Here is a 16480-nt window from a genome sequence, read left to right as displayed (position 1 = left end):
GAATTTGATATCTTACTCAAGAAAGGGCTTAATAAAGAAACTAACCATTTTGACAATTCATATGTGATGGAACTTACTGAACTCACTATAAGTCTTGCTGGAAAAAAATTTGTTAAGTCCTTACATATACGGCAATGAAGGGGACAAACATGATTAAACTTTTCATCAGAGAATCATTACATTTCAACAACAGCTTCAGTTCTTTATTGAAATGGAAATTAACTGCTTCTAGGGGATTCTTACCGAGTTTGAAATATGTTGTCATTTAAAAGATCATTCAATTTAGATGAATAATTACTTTTGTCAATAATCACAACAGTGTTAGCCTTATCTGCTTTGGTAGTATGTATATCATTCATTTTTTTTTAAAGTGTTAATAGCTCTTATAAATCTTTTAGGGCAATTAGGATCCACTGGTTTTGGGCAAACTGGCATACACTAAACCCTTGGATATTAATTTCATTAATTTACTGTACTTCTCGAAATGGCAAAAAGGTTTTGACATCAACATGTATGTATATATATATATATATATATATATATATATATATATATATATATATATATATATATATGATATAACTTCCCTAAGGGCCCCTTTCCTAAGAGAGAGTTCTGGTGTTACCCAACACCTTCCCTCTCCTGCGCCTCCTGCAGGTAGAAGTATCCTCCGTACAGACCTCAAGTGAAGAAAGATTAATTCCAGTCGTTAGGACTAAGCGAGCTTTCCCATTCCGCTATCTTAATGTTCTATTTACCCCATTTATTATAAAAGTTTCTTGATTAAATGACCAATTTAGAATGTAAGGTCCTAATCATGTTCTCCTGGGATGGTGGAAAGTTTGGGTATTTACCGTGAAAATGGCCAAAGTTGAAGAAATTTGCCGAAATTTGGGTATACAAACGTTGCTTCTTTGGTAGAGTTGACAAAGCATCTGTGAGATCTAGATGGCAGCAGTGGAGAGCAATGCAAGGTAGTGTTATAGCTGCTATACGTTAGACAAATACTTGTGCAGAGGATGGGAGAATAGACCTTAGATAGTGACGAAGACCAGGGTCAGGAGGGAGGGAGGGAGGAAGGGTTATCTCTCTCCAAGGGTTTGCCTGTCTCTCTGTTCAATACTGTCTGAGCACGACTGCATCTCGATAAAAGCACGCGTCCACCTTTTTTTTTTTTCTTTGAAGGATCTTTATGGACGAGGAGTGCATAGAGAAATTCCCTTCGTACTTTTAACCAAGGGTGTCTGGTACTGCGAAATATATGTACATGGAAATTTCAGAATTCTCTCATGCGTTTGTAGGTGTGTGTGTGTATTCCTTTACCTATCTATATATTACATATGTATTGCACTGTATGGCACAGACAAAACCAACTCCAATCAAAGGCAGTCATGGGGAAGGGATGAAGTAGGGTTTAATCAGGGCTCTGTAGGTGTTTTTAAGAGTCTGACGCCTTTCCCTCACTGTGGCCAGCAGACTGGTGTCAGTCCCCTAACCCCACTGTAGCCACGGTGGTGTCAGTCACCTTTCCCTCATGGTGGCCATTGTGTTACAAGATGAGGGAAATACGAAAAGGACGAAAAGAATTCCACAGTTTCATTGTTCGAGGGAGTAAGGAGGTTATCATAACGGTCAAGCCTCGATTGACTGGCTGGTTTCTTGCAGCAATTCTTGCATTTTAGGCATTGCTCTCTTCTCCTACCGAACGAAAAAAATCGCCTTTTGCAGTACTTGTCACCTGTTCACTGATTCATTTTTGCAATATCCTTTGAAATATCAGTGATCTTAACAGTTCGAGATAGATAAATAGTTACATTAAGTTTGAATTCTTTTTTCAATTATCTCTATAAACTGCAAGGCATAAGCTTCCTGTTTTCTTATTCCTTGTTCACTTTTCCCTGTTCTTGTCCCTTGTAAACTGTCTTACCTCATCCAGTCGTTTCGTATGTTACGAATATCATTCTATCCCACATGGAAGCGTCCATTAGTCAGGCAATTCGATTTTCGTAGACATTAAATCAGATTTTGGCGTTCGGACGTTATGTGGGTCAAAATATCTTTTTTTTTTTTTTTTCCCCCCCTTCCTACCTTCTCTCTCTCTCTCTCTCTCTCTCTCTCTCTCTCCAGAGAAGATGGAGGTAACACAGGGGCAGTGGAGGATCACATCTGGATAGAACAAAGGGATGGTGAAACATGTTTTTTTTTGTTTTTCTCACGCAGATTGTTCAATAAAACATCTATTCTATGTATAATTTTTTTTTTTATGGGAAAAAAAATCATTTGGTGTTTTGCAAGAAATTTTGAGTTGAATGAAATAATGTATATTGACGTTTGACAGATATGTGACAGGCGAAATACAGTTGATCACATTTGACAGGTGTACAGTAATGGCCGTGCAAACAAAAGCTGCAGGTGTCTTTTTTTTCTTTTGTTTTTTTTACGTTCGTGTTCCTGTAACGGTGAATTTTCATTGCAGATTTACATTTACATCTTGTGTATGGTCACGTACTTGCTGATATTCAATTTACGGAGTTTTTTTTTTTTTTTTTTTTTTTTTTTTTTTGACGAAAATTGTGTCTGTTATTTATGGAAATTTCCGTAGCTCGAACCTAACCATAAGGGCATATACATAACACTTGTGTTATTTAGTTATGCACTGGTGACACATCTCGTTAATATTCACTTCTTGTCATGTCTTTAGCGCTTATCTTTGTAACATATATCGTTACGTGTAAGCACGGTAGAACTTGTGGAAATGAGATGGGAGGAATAATATAATGTATGGGATGGATTTTCTGAGATTCAGATGTGGGAGAAAGTGTATAGAATTGAGGAATTATAATGTAAGGATGTGTGTAACAAATAAGGGAAAAGAACCAGCCCCTGTTATGAGGATGGAGGTGCTGAGATAGTAGGGTAAGGATGAACACTGTGAAAATGATCGGGTTTGAGTGAAATGAAGGGAGGATAAAGGGAGAAAATAACCAAGGGTGAGTAATTGATAGTGTGCGAGGGCGGGAGGTGGGCGTTCACCGTGCAGGAGTGTGTGATGATAGGGAAGCATGAGGGAGCGTTCGCGAAAGACACTATTCTCATCCGTGGGATATATCGTATCGCGTATAGCCATACTTAAACACTTAAAAAGTCTTCGAGAAGAAGCAACCTGAGGGGAACACATGAATATGATTCTAGGAACGGGACTAGAGTGCCATAGATGACAGAAACCGCCACGAGCTCTTTGAGCAGCGGGTGAGGCCGTGTGGCCAGCAAGTTGCAATATTACACACGTTCGACGGCAGTAATATCTACAGGCCGTATCCTTCTGACTGCATCCTGGGCCAGTGAGTGAAGCCCTCTCCTCTCTCTCTCACCCTCTCCTCCTCCCCTCACTCTCCATTCGTTCTCCTCCACCTTCCCTCCCTTTCTGTCTCCCTCACATTCTCCATTCCTTCGTCTTCTCCCTCCCACCCGGTCGTCTGCCCGCTATTAATCGTCATTATGGTCCAGAAGAAAGCAATTTCTTCGAGCGAACTCCCACAAAACGAGAGAGAAAAAGTTTTATTTTCTGTGAATACTTTGGACTAGAATCATTTGATGCCAAACACAGACCTGTATCAGGTCATTTCGTGCAGTGCTGGAGGAGTGTGGGGATAAGGAAGGATGTGGATGTAGAGGGTTTAAAACCATCGTAGATTTGAGCCATGGATGATCGTATGCAGCAGATTCTGAGAGTATGCTTCAAATATATCAGGCGTTTGAAGGAGGAGGAAAAGGACATTGCAGGGGGACGGAGAGGAGGGTGGTAGAAAAATAAAAAAAAAATGTCCAACGTGGGGTGGTGAAGGGAGGGTCGGTGAAAATATTAGTTCTTCATCAGAGAGAATGAGAGAGAGAGAATGAGAGAGAGAGAATGAGAGAGAGAGAATGAGAGAGAGAGAATGAGAGAGAGAGAATGAGAGAGAGAGAATGAGAGAGAGAGAATGAGAGAGAAAGAGAGAGAGAGAAAGAGAGAGAGAGAGAGAGAGAGAGAGAGAGAGAGAGAGAGAGAGAGACGGGGGAGCGGCTAGCTTCACGCTGAAAGGCGGCCAAAGTCAGCAGGTGAAAATGTTATTGACAATGAACCTTCACATTGATGGCAGAAAAAGGGTCATTAGAAATACTAATGCTCCACGTTAGAGAGAGAGAGAGAGAGAGAGAGAGAGAGAGAGAGAGAGAGAGAGAGAGAGAGAGAGAGGCTGATGAAATGATAGCATTTTATGATAAACGAAGACATAAGGCTGGTAAGGTAATAGTACTTAATGATGCACGAAAATATAAGGCTGATGAAATAATATAGTATTTTACGATAAACGGTATCATAAGGCTGGTAAGATAATAGTACTTCATAACAATGATATGATAGTACTTCATGGTAAATGCTAATAAGGCTAGTAGAATAATAGCACTTTATGATAAACGAAGCCATAAGGTTGGTAAAATAATATTTCATGATAAACGAGGACATAAAGGCTGGTAAAATAGTACTTCATGATAAACGAGGACATAAGGCTAGTAAAGATAATAGCATTTCATGATAAACGAAGCCATAAGGCTGGTAAAATAATACCTCATGATAAACGAAGCCATAAGGCTGGTAAAATAATACTTCATGATAAACGAAGCCATAAGGTTGGTAAAACAATACTTCATGATAAACGAGGACATAAGGATAGTAAAGATAATAAAATTTCATGATAAACGAAACCATAAGGCTGGTAAAATAATACTTCATGATAAACGAAGCCATAAGGCTGGTAAAATAATACTTCATGATACACGAGGACGTAAAACTTGTAAGATAATTTTCCACTTCACGTCTTGTCTATGGTTGAACTGGGATTATGTACCCAAAAGATTTTCTATTGTCTCGCCTACCGTAGTCTTTTTGTCCTGGTCCTTCCCTCTTAGCTCTTCGTATTGATAGAATTATAAAATGAAAAAAAAAAATGGGAGGAAACTGTATTCACAATAATAAAGAAAATATATCTTGAGGGAAAACTATATAACTAAGATCATGCTTGAACTTGGCCACAACTGAACGCACCCGATTGTACTCGATGAGGGACACCGTCATGGCAAGCAATGCCTTCGAGGGTGGTTGTAAGAGGGAGATCAAATTAAGGCAAGAAACTCGTTGCCCATAAGCACTGTGTCCTCTGTACTGTTACAGAAAACTTGCGTCCCTCTTTTGCTAGCTGTGACGTTGAGAGAACTTGCCTCCTCTATCCTGGCTGTACTGTCTAGGAGTAATTGCGTGTCTTGAATTACCTATGCTGTCTTGGAGGATTTGTTGCATGTGCAATAACACCCTTCCTGTCCGAGATAACGACTCATTATCGCACAGCGAAGGGAATGATCCTATGTGCTGACTTGGTTGTCTTGCGCGATATAACATATGATATATCGCCCCCCCCCCCCCCCCCCAAACGTAACCCGCTTCTGGTAGCTTATTGGATTCAACACTTGCTATGTATCGCAAGAGCTGTTGTCTGGTGAGGCTAGACATATTGCCTCAATAACAACAGTGTGCAGTGGAACACGTTTAGTGTATCGATGATGATTGCCTCTCGTGAAGGACTCTAATTTTCTTTTTACCTAGTGCCATGACATTAGATGTAGTACAGGTTGTAATTATATTGTTACTCAGGTCTGTATGCTTTCACTCAAGCCAGGCGGATCGTGCCAAGCTCCAGGCAAGCCATTATAGCGAAGAGTCGTACTATCTTGTTTTAAGCGATGTATTGTCCTGTTCAGTACTATGTCTTTTAGAAGACACTGTGTTGCGACTGTATCTTCCACTGCAGTACAGTACAGTAAGGCTCCCTCGGCCACCTGTGGCTATGATTCATACAGACTCGCATGGTGAAGAGAGATAAGGCTTTTCTTTTAAAATAACTGTGGAGAGTTAGATGAAAGCTATGGCTATTCATGAAGTTTTGCTTTTGCGGTAGCGTATATACATATTTCTTTTGTACTCTTCCTTATCTCGGTCACTACTTCGCTGCAGATACCTTTCAGCCTCCTCCGTTTTCTCTCTCTCCAATGATTTGAAGTTTTCACTCCACTATTCACTACCTTTTCACACACTTATCTGTCATACAACGACACACTTCATCCGCCTCTTTACGCAATGCTTCTCCGGTATCTTGTGTTATCTTCCATTTTCTATGTTTCATCTGCTCACACTTTGACAGCAATACTCAGTCTCTTTATCACTGCATACAGGGCTTTTTTCAAAGTTTCCAATACTTTCTCTACTTCTTTCACACGTATATTTCCTGTTTTTGAAAACCCTTCCATTTTGTCTCTTACACACGCTCCACATGCTGCCTCTTTCAGCATGTTGACACCGAACAGCTTCTCCATTTAACGCAGTTGATTACCACATACTCCAGTAATGTCCAGTGGCCTCAAAACCCATTCTCCCATAGATACATACGTATACATGCATTTTGTTCATACCATGCATTCCTTATCCCTATTCCTCTTTCAGAACGGAGTTCGACAACTTTTTTTTCCCCCACTTTCATTTCACCCAGAGAACCTCCAATGCCCCCAAGTTATACTCTCAATTGCCACATCACTCGCTCTTGCATGTGGATCCCCTTACACCAGGATTCTGTTCTCTGCATCAAAACTGCAAAGCCATTTACTTGGTTCCTCTCAAAATGCTCTCCTGTCACTTTCACTCCTTCCACTGCCCTAGTGCACTGGGTCTGACAAGCGCACGATTCTCCGAGTTTGGCTTCATTCTAATTATATATATATATCTTTCTTTCAAACTATTCGCCATTTCCCGCATTAGCGAGGTAGCGTTAAGAACAGAGGACTGGGCCTTTGAGGGAATACAATCACCTGGCCCAATTCTCTGTTCCTTCTTTTGGAAAATTGAAAAAAAAAAAAAAAAAAAAAACGAGAGGGGAGGATTTCCAGCCCCCCGCTCCCTCCCCTTTTAGTCGCCTTCTACGACACGCAGGGAATACGTGGGAAGTATTCTTAATCCCCTATCCCCAGGGATAATATATATATATATATATATATATATATATATATATATATATATATAGTGTGGGTGGAGGAAGAATACGAGGAGTAATGGGAGAACGTTAAGGCAATAAAATTCTCCCTTGACTCTTCGTATCCTTCCTCTATCTACACACTCAAATATATATATATATATATATATATATATATATATATATATATATATGGACTGGATACATCACATTCATGCCTACAATGACTAGTCTTGACTAGACTGCTCCCATAACCCATCAGGAGTTGGATATTCGTCACCTTACCAGGATATACATTGGTTGTCATCCTCATGATCTAGGGTCACGATCATCGTTCAGGTGACCATAGACATTAGGAAGTGGGACGTCCGTGATTATGTCAACTTGGGTTGATCTGGTTATGGTTGAATCTTGCTGGCAGACGATGCTTCTTAAACCGCTCGTGATGTGGTTTTTTCTTCTTGACCTATGGTAGTATCGTTGACCACATATGTGAATGGACGACTCGTGGGAAACGTTGATATGCAGATCAATCGATAGGCAATTGAATATGAATACATTGATATCTTAGTACTTACGAGTACCTAAGATAAGACTACGATGGCAGAAATCCCAAGAGATGGGGAAAGGCTGAAAAGGAAAGGGAGACGAAGATATTGAATTACATCACGAAAATATACATAAATCTTAAGCCTTAGACACAAAAATGCTTATTTCAGCAAAAATAAGAGGAAAAAAATGACGAGCCAAGCGGCAGGCAAAAAAATCTCTGCAGAAATACCACTTTAGCGGGAAAACTTATCAAACTTTGCAAAACCAGCTGACTCCTTCACAGCGAAAAACTCTCCTTGTGCAGGAGACCAATTTCTGCAAACCCTCCCAAGGAGACCGTGACTCGCCGCACACACCAAAATGGATGTAGACTATGTCCTTCAGGTCTCCCTGAATTTTTCCATTTCCAGCCATGAACCACAGCAGCGGCTTTGATGTACGGTGTTCGTAGGGTTTGTACTGCTCTTTGCCAGACTTATCGGTGGACAAGGTGACTGATGAGGCTGACTAAGAGAAGTGGCACCAAATATATTCATACATATATACCATTTCAACGTCGTGAGTTTTGCATTGATTTCTGCTGAATATTGCCATTGGCTGGGTATTGTCATGTAGTGCATTCCGCTTCTCTAGAAAAAGCCTATTCGTTTCTTAACCTGATTTTTTCGCTGATGCTGTTGTATATGTTGTGGTGGATGAGTGTAAGTAGGGTCTAGGGTTCCTCCCTGTCCATAAAATGTTAAGGCTTTCTAAAGATACAAGAAAATATGAGTCTTACAAAAAGACCTACAGATAGTTGGTGGATATACTTCTATTTAAACAAGAGCGCTCTCTCTCTCTCTCTCTCTCTCTCTCTCTCTCTCTCTCTCTCTCTCTCTCTGTCAATTTATGATTGCCCTAGAACCTCTTTCTAAGATGGAGACCTGGTGTTAGCAAAGATTTATTTTTCATGAAGCTCTGCCAGCCTAAGGGTTTCTTTGGCAAGACTGTGCTCCTGGTGATACAACCTCATCAAAGGTGACTCCTCATTCGAGAATCGTGAGCGCTTTCGTGTATTGCCACATCGTCAGAGGATTAGTTACACGAAAGTACTGAGGGTTCTATTTCTTTTTCTAGCGGTGTTTTTCCTGCATTTATAAAGTCGCAGGTTTCCTGTGATTTTCAGCACACACATATATATATATATATATATATATATATGTATATATATATATATATATATATGTATATATATATATATATATATATATATATATATATATATATATAATATACTTTTTCAAAATATATAATAAGCTGAAATGATAATACTAAAAGTTCACCCACACACCTGAACAGGTTCGATGTATATCTAAACACTCTGACATCGACAGACTGCCACACACACACACCCACCGGCCACCAGATGTTTCTACCATAGATTCATCCTTTCCTGGGCTCGTTATCCCGCTCCTCACAGCGCCTGTATACCAGTCCAGTGGCTTCCCCTCGCCAGGGTTGTAGGAGACGCGTTTATTTCCTGTTAGAGCGAGCAGCAGGTAGGTAGCTCGCTTACCCCTTTTAGTGACGAGAGAGAGAGAGAGAGAGAGAGAGAGAGAGAGAGAGAGAGAGAGAGAGAGAGAGCGAGCGAGCGAACAGAGTTTTTGCTCCTCCATTGTTCAGAGATTCGGCATCTTGCTTTACACTCGCTTGATGCTGTCCCCTAAAGAGAACATGTGCACGTATTTAAAGCCAGTTTTCTTCGTCTCTGCATCAGTTTAGCTCAACCCTATTTTGTTCTTCCTCTGCGATATAACTGTAGGAGTCTTCACCTTTACTAAAACATTTCATTGTGGATTTTTGTGCAGCACAGATGGGGAGTACAACAGTAGAACCCTGTGAGCCCTTTAGGAGGCACGTCAGCTATTCCTCTCATTTCTAGTCATGATCTTTGCTTCCTTTTCCCCCGGCCGGCCAGATATTGGCAGTAATGCCTATTATCTTATCATAGTGAGGGACGGCAGAATGGCCTGGCCCATATAGGAGTCATTTAGATGGAAATGTAATTTACTATTGAAGGATTACGATGACGGAGTCACTTGGAAGAATTCATAAAAGGATATCAGTTAAATATTACCAGTTACCTGAACCTAAAGGGTTACTTTTATCGATGGGGGTCATGAAAACCGTAACGCCACCTAATCAAGAAAAATATAGCATGGACCAGAACTATTGGGCGACTTAAGGTCTTAACAGAGAACTAGTGGGCATATCTCTTGAGGGGGAGGGAGAGGTTTATGAAAGCCATAGCTTCCGCCTCCAGTGTGTGTGGTTGGTAGAGACGATGGGGAGAGGTTTGTCACTGTGCTGTTCTGTGTCCTGGTCCTTTGTTGAAGAAAATCACTTCAAAAAAAAAAAAAGAGGGAATAATGTCTAATCCTTTTATGTAAAATGAGTCAGTCGTGTGATTATAGAAAATACAAACCTATGGAATGCCAAATCCTTTGGGTAGAATGATTCATAATCTTGTGATTATAGAAAATACAAACTTGGGGATTTTCTTGGAAATGAGACAGCCATATCACACAGTCTCGTCCATGGCTACGTCTTCAGACAATACACGATACACTGGGGACTCTCTGGGCAACACGATGTCTGGCGTACCATTCCTGAGCTATTCAAGTCGAGTCTCTGTTCTTGCAGGCAAAAAAAAAATGTCACAATGTTAAGCATGAGCCAAATAATATATATATTATACTGTGAAGTTTGATACTGACTTGCAAACGTCTCTAGTCAATGGTTCCTCGTTAAAAGATCATGTAAAGCATGATGATCTTTTCACAGACAGTAACGCTGTGCGTTAATTGTAGTGCTTCGTTAGCCTCCGTAATGAAGGAAATGCTATTTGGTCGAGGGACACTGTGTGCATTTGCATACTGTCCCAGTCTGTGTGTAAATGCCTCCATTTGTCTGTCTGTCTGTCTCTTGTCTTTCGAGGTAGTAGGCAGCCACCGAGAGGTACTACCCGCCTGGGTGTTGTCAGGAGGGTTTAGTGAAGGAAGGGCTTCGCAGTGAGACAAAACGTCATTGTGGCTGTCAAGCGACCCTCTTTTGATCCATAGAGTTGTCTCTCTCTCTCTCTCTCTCTCTCTCTCTCTCTCTCTCTCTCTCTCTCTCTCTCTCTCTCTCTCTCTTTTTCCGACGCATTGATCAAACAACGTATCTTCCTTCCTTCCTTCCTCCCTTGCTCCCACTCCCTCTATTTTGGTACCCAGCTCGTCAAGGAACCCTCTCCCGAGATGAGGTTCGCCTCGCTGCAAAACTCTGAATGCAGATCCCTCAACTGGAAGCTGATCAGAGTATTCAGCAAGCCTGCCCAGCTGGAACTAATCCATACCGTCTTCAGTAACTGTAATGGAAAAAAATAAAAATTTTTGCTCGTCGGTCTAACATCATTTAAACACCGTGACGAAATCCAAGAAGAAGAAGAAAAGTTGAAATATTCCTTTTCGTTTCGTTTTCCTTTTTTTTTTTTTTTATGTGGGTCTACAATCTGTTAGTGGATTGGTCCGATGGCGACGGCTAGTGTCGTATGAAGAAACCTGTCGGTTAGAATTCTCGTTAATCAAACCTATCAGTCAGCTCGAAAAAAACAGCCATAAGAAACGCATTCCCTTCCTTCCTTTTGCAACGTACAATATCCTCGTCTGTTGCCTCTTCTCCTGCCTTCTGTTCTCTGACGTCGTAACCAGTCGGAATATTTTCCCACATCCTGGAGAAAAAAAAAAACGAGATGAATGAAGCAGCGTCTGCAGGACAGTGCTCTGTTAAGTGTTTAGAGGACGATTGTGCTGGAACATACGCGTTTTACGTCTATTTTCTTTTCTTAATGTTAGCTTGAGACGGTACGGGCAGCTGAGGCCCTAATCGAGGCCATCCCATTGACTATATATATATCCTAGTCTTTGCTAGGTACCCAATCAATCGGCCAGCCCCAAGGGGTGGATGAACAGCTGGATTGACTGTGGACCGACTGCCGTAACCAGGATTCTAACCTATACGCTCGACACCTGGGCGGCCCCGTGGATGCGCCACTGTTAGGAACGTTAACCTCTCTTGGTCGTGACCGGATATCATAACACAGACACACACACACACACACACAAAACAGATAAGTATGGATTGAGGATAACACAGGCCTCAATGTAAGGTACCCTTAGCTCAGCAATAGTGCCAGCAGTGGGAGGAGAAAATGATTGAAGAGTGACCTTACGTAGTCTGAGAAGAAGGTATCGATACCTTCGTATCTTTTCTCACGCCCGAGATTTTATCATGAAGTTAACGTAAAATCTATACAAGAAAGTCTGTGGACTAACAATGCAGACCAGACACAAAAATAAAGACCTTGAGCGAGAGAAAAGAAGACATTGACAAAGTGGAGTTTGTAATCTGTTTCAGGGGGGATTAGATTGCGTGATTTGTTTCTTAAATAAGATATGCTTGTTGCATTCACACTGACAGAACTCTTAGAACAGTTCAGAATATAATGTACATTATGCTCATTTAGGAGAATGAAGAATACGTACAATGGATTCCTGCAACACATATACACATCTAATGACGTGCTAACCTGCTCTCATACCCCATGGGGGTTGAGGAACCAGAAGTGAATAATCCATCTTGTGTTCCCTGAAGCATATCGAATACCGTGTCATAAAACACAATGCGGCTGGAGGAACTGGCATATATCACTTGAGTAACTCGTGTAACTCGTATAACTTCCTGTCTCGTCAGCTGTACGTAGATGTTATTGACGGTGAACGTTGAGGAGATGTTAGCCGAAGTAACACAGGCCGAACTGCTCGGCACAAGACGAGGGGAATTCTCAAAGTGTGCCACTCTCATGACATATTTCTCTTGGAGACTAGGATTGTTGCATTACTCGCTATAGGGTGGATGTGATGCCGCTCCTTAAAAACTAACTCTCTCTCTCTCTCTCTCTCTCTCTCTCTCTCTCTCTCTCTCTCTCTCTCTCTCTCTCTCTATATATATATATATATATATATATATATATATATATATATATTGTGGATGGCAGGATGCGTCAGGTTTTTCTAACAAGTATTGGACGATGGGACAGGAGAAATTCCTCTCAAAGACTCTTGTAAGATAGGAAGTGAAATCCTCTCACGAATTCTGAGCGGTAAGATAGACAAAAATCCGGGCAAAGGTTCCACACGTTACAAGCCTCAAGAAAATTCGGGTCAGCAGAATCGCCTCCTAGTGGTAGAGATTTTCTTCATCTCTCAGCTATGTGGTTCAGAGACGACCTCTTCAGAAATTTATTCTGAACTGCTTTGACCTGTTACTCCCGAGCCGGAGAACCTTCGTTTCATTGTCTATATTTTTGTGTTTATCAGAGTTTATGAGATTTTTTGTTTACGTGTCTGTGTACCAGTCTTCTACCTGACGAAGGCGAAGACGAGGGGGATAGAGAGATAGGGAGAGGGAGGGAAGGTGAGGGATTGTTCTCGTCTTGGTATCTCGTCCCTCACAGCGCTGGTCAGCCTGTCGAACAGCACCTGTTCTCTGTTCTTGGCAAGACTAAGATTGTGAAATTCGAATTATTCTCCTGCGTCTTCTCTTTATGATGCTCAATCTTTCTTGGCCAATTGATAGCTTAGTTTTTCTATCTTCTAGAAATCGTTTTTATGTACTTTGGTTAAGAGCAGAGCCGAGAGTCGGCCTCTTTAACCACCGCAATTTATATTCGTATGATCTGTTAGTCTTACGTGCCGAGAAATATAATTGGCTAATCGTATAGAAAGAGACTTCCTCTTGCTTTATTGACTTTTCGTTTTAAAGACTGAACGGACTAGGATACGAAAAGCGTAATATGTATGTTAGATGGAAAGAAACTGGAACGGGGGATGATGGTCAAAAAAGAGACGCACCCACCCCCTTGTAGGGAAGCAACACTGGGAGCGCTGGAAGAGAGGTGGCCACATTGCTCTCTGATATATGAACTCCAGCCAGGAATCGTGGATTGGAACTCTCTTTGTTCTGCAACATGCAACCCTTCCTAGCTAGCATTAGATTGTGGTTAGTTAACTACCTCCCTCCCTCCCCCATTTTTTTCAGAAATGCCCTTTTGAATGGCTTCATGAAATATTTCTCTTAATAGTATCTTAACACACTCAAGTGCGATTTGATCGTATATGGGTAAAATTAAGGTCAGTGTAAGTCATATGTAATGTTATGGAATACTTAAGAAAACCAAAAGCAATAGATAGCTTGAATTTTTTTTTTTTTACGAGACTATTTGTGATATCAAGAGATATAGATTTATGTTGTAGGTGTAACGATTCAAACAGCTGACTTGCTGAGAAATGCTTATATCTTACAGTATTGATCAAGTCTATTTTTGGACGTATCTGTGGTTTGGTTTTCATCTATTGTCATTGGTAAAGCATTCAGCATTATGATAATCCTGTAAAAGTTTGCTTAAGAGTTTCCATTCGTCACTACTGGTGGAATCAGACTAAGTTTGCCCTTAGACTCTGCATTGATGAGACATTTCGGATTTTTTCCATGTATGGATCATATCTCCACTTGGACCTTTTCTTTTCTAAGCTAAATGGGTTTCGATCTTCGTGATGGCACTTGATTTCTCTCACTCTAGGAACCCTAATCTTGATAGCTCACCGGTGTTAACTCTTTCCACTCCTTCTTTCTTCCTACGCAAGGAGACTTAAACGGAACACAATATAATGACTTGCCAGCGTATTGCATAGAGATGGGATTTGTTTCTCAGACATGAGTTCAAATGCTCCATGTATGAAGAATTGAAATCTGTTCGTCCTCTTTACTGCTTCTACGAAGTAGTTACTAGACTTTAGGTTATCGGAGATCATTGAATAAACTATTTTCGCTGGTCGTCTTTGATTTTGAAATTTATGGAATACTTTTTTTTGAAAATGTAGATAAATGACGCCACTCGCTTTACTGGCATATTTCATGTTGGTCACATCATCAAAGAAATCTAGCAAGACTTGAACGATTTCCTTGAAAACCAAGTTGACTGTAATCAAATGCCGATCCTGGAAAATTGTCGATATACCATTTTGCTTTGCATGACGTTTCGCCAAATTTGCGAACTACAAACGTCAAGTGAATAGGGTGATAATTTCTGTGTCGAGGCTTCTTTCCTTCTCTGAATATCGCTGTTGTATTGGCATGCATCCAACCCTATGGAATGTCGCCTGGAGCAAGTGATACATTGACTAGAACAGTCAAGGGTTTAACCATTTCATTATCAACTTTTTTCAATGTTCTGATAAAATTTATCAGGACCTGCCATTTTATATACTTTCGATCCTTTTAATTCTAAATACTTTCATTCCTTGTAGTTCTAAGTAATATTTACGGTTTCCTGCTACACTAGGATAGATAATAGATAAGGTTTCGGTGAATAATTGCTTCGGCAGATTATGCTTGTTTCCTAAATGGAGGATTAGATTCGTTTAGTGATCCCTTTCCAAGGGGGATCCACTCGCCCTGATCCTCCCATCTGGCTGGGGTGTAAGTCAAGATGGCCGCCGAGGTGGCCTCCACAATCTACATAACCCGGATAGAAACAATAAAAACTTTGGCTCAACTTTTACCTACTGTGCCGGGAGAGATGGCTCGAGTGGTTTTCTCTGTGACGGTGAGGGTAATGGCTGAGCAGTGGCGTAGATGGTGCGGTGAGGGAGACGCTACAGTGATGGAAATAGTGTGGTGACGTAAGATACTGCAATGCTGAAGATAGGGTGGTTGATGTTGATGCATATGTCTTAGATCTGCGCCGTGGTAGATGATGGGGTCGTGAATGATGTGAAGTTGATGGTGCAGAGGCTGGTATGGTGTGGTGTCGTAGATGGTGTTGTGGCGTTAGATCTGCGCCGTGGTAGATGATAGGGTCATGAATGATGTTTAAGTTGATGGTGCAGGGGCTGGTATGGTGTGGTGTCGTAGATGGTGTTGTAGTGGTGTCGTGATGAAGAGAGTTTAGTGGTAGTGTACACTACGCTGTTGTGGTGCAGATAATGTGTTGCAGAGTGTCTGTGGTGGCGTAGATGGTACTGTGGTATTGTAGTGATGGTCTAGATCGCGTTACAGTGGTAAATATAATGTTGCTGTGGTGTAGTTAGTTGAGCTGCTTCATACTGGCGTGAATAAGACTACCGTATATATATGAGACGGCTGCTCCCAAGAAAAATAAATGCGGTGTCAATAAACATCTTCAGCTTCTGGGAAAGTGGAGTTTGTAAGGCTGATTATGACGACGTTCAGGGTAAGGAGGTTGATATGAATATGACCAACATGTTTATGCTTTGGCAAGGATGAATTCTGTTTCGAAACTGAACAAAAGAGTGCATGAGATATATATATATATATATATATATATATATATATATAATATATAGTGTTTGCAGGAACATACGTATAAAGAGATATTTCAAAGTATATACAAACAACCATTTCTAATGTAAACACCAAACTGTTCTGGCTGGCTGATGGCACGACAAATTTGATTAGCTCTCTAGTTTGTTGATGTAAATGTCAATCACGAATGGTATCGAGATCAAAATATTTAGGTGCCATTTAATCAAATGTGCAAACACGGGGCATTAATTAATGTGGTTACCCGTTTGAAACAATTGGGCAAGTTTGCATATCAATAAAAATAAATTACGCCCCACAGTTAGAAGGAGAGTGTTTTTCCCTGTTTTATCGTCATGAATTGATCAAGGACACTGTATTGCTAGCGTGCAAGTCATGGGTTAATATGCACATTTATATTCGCATATAAGGATATACAGTCATAGATGTGAAGGGTTCAAACAAGTGCA

This window comes from Panulirus ornatus, chromosome 12 (assembly GCF_036320965.1).
Source record: "Panulirus ornatus isolate Po-2019 chromosome 12, ASM3632096v1, whole genome shotgun sequence".
Taxonomy (NCBI): domain Eukaryota; kingdom Metazoa; phylum Arthropoda; class Malacostraca; order Decapoda; family Palinuridae; genus Panulirus; species Panulirus ornatus.
Note: the sequence above shows the minus strand (reverse complement) of the source record.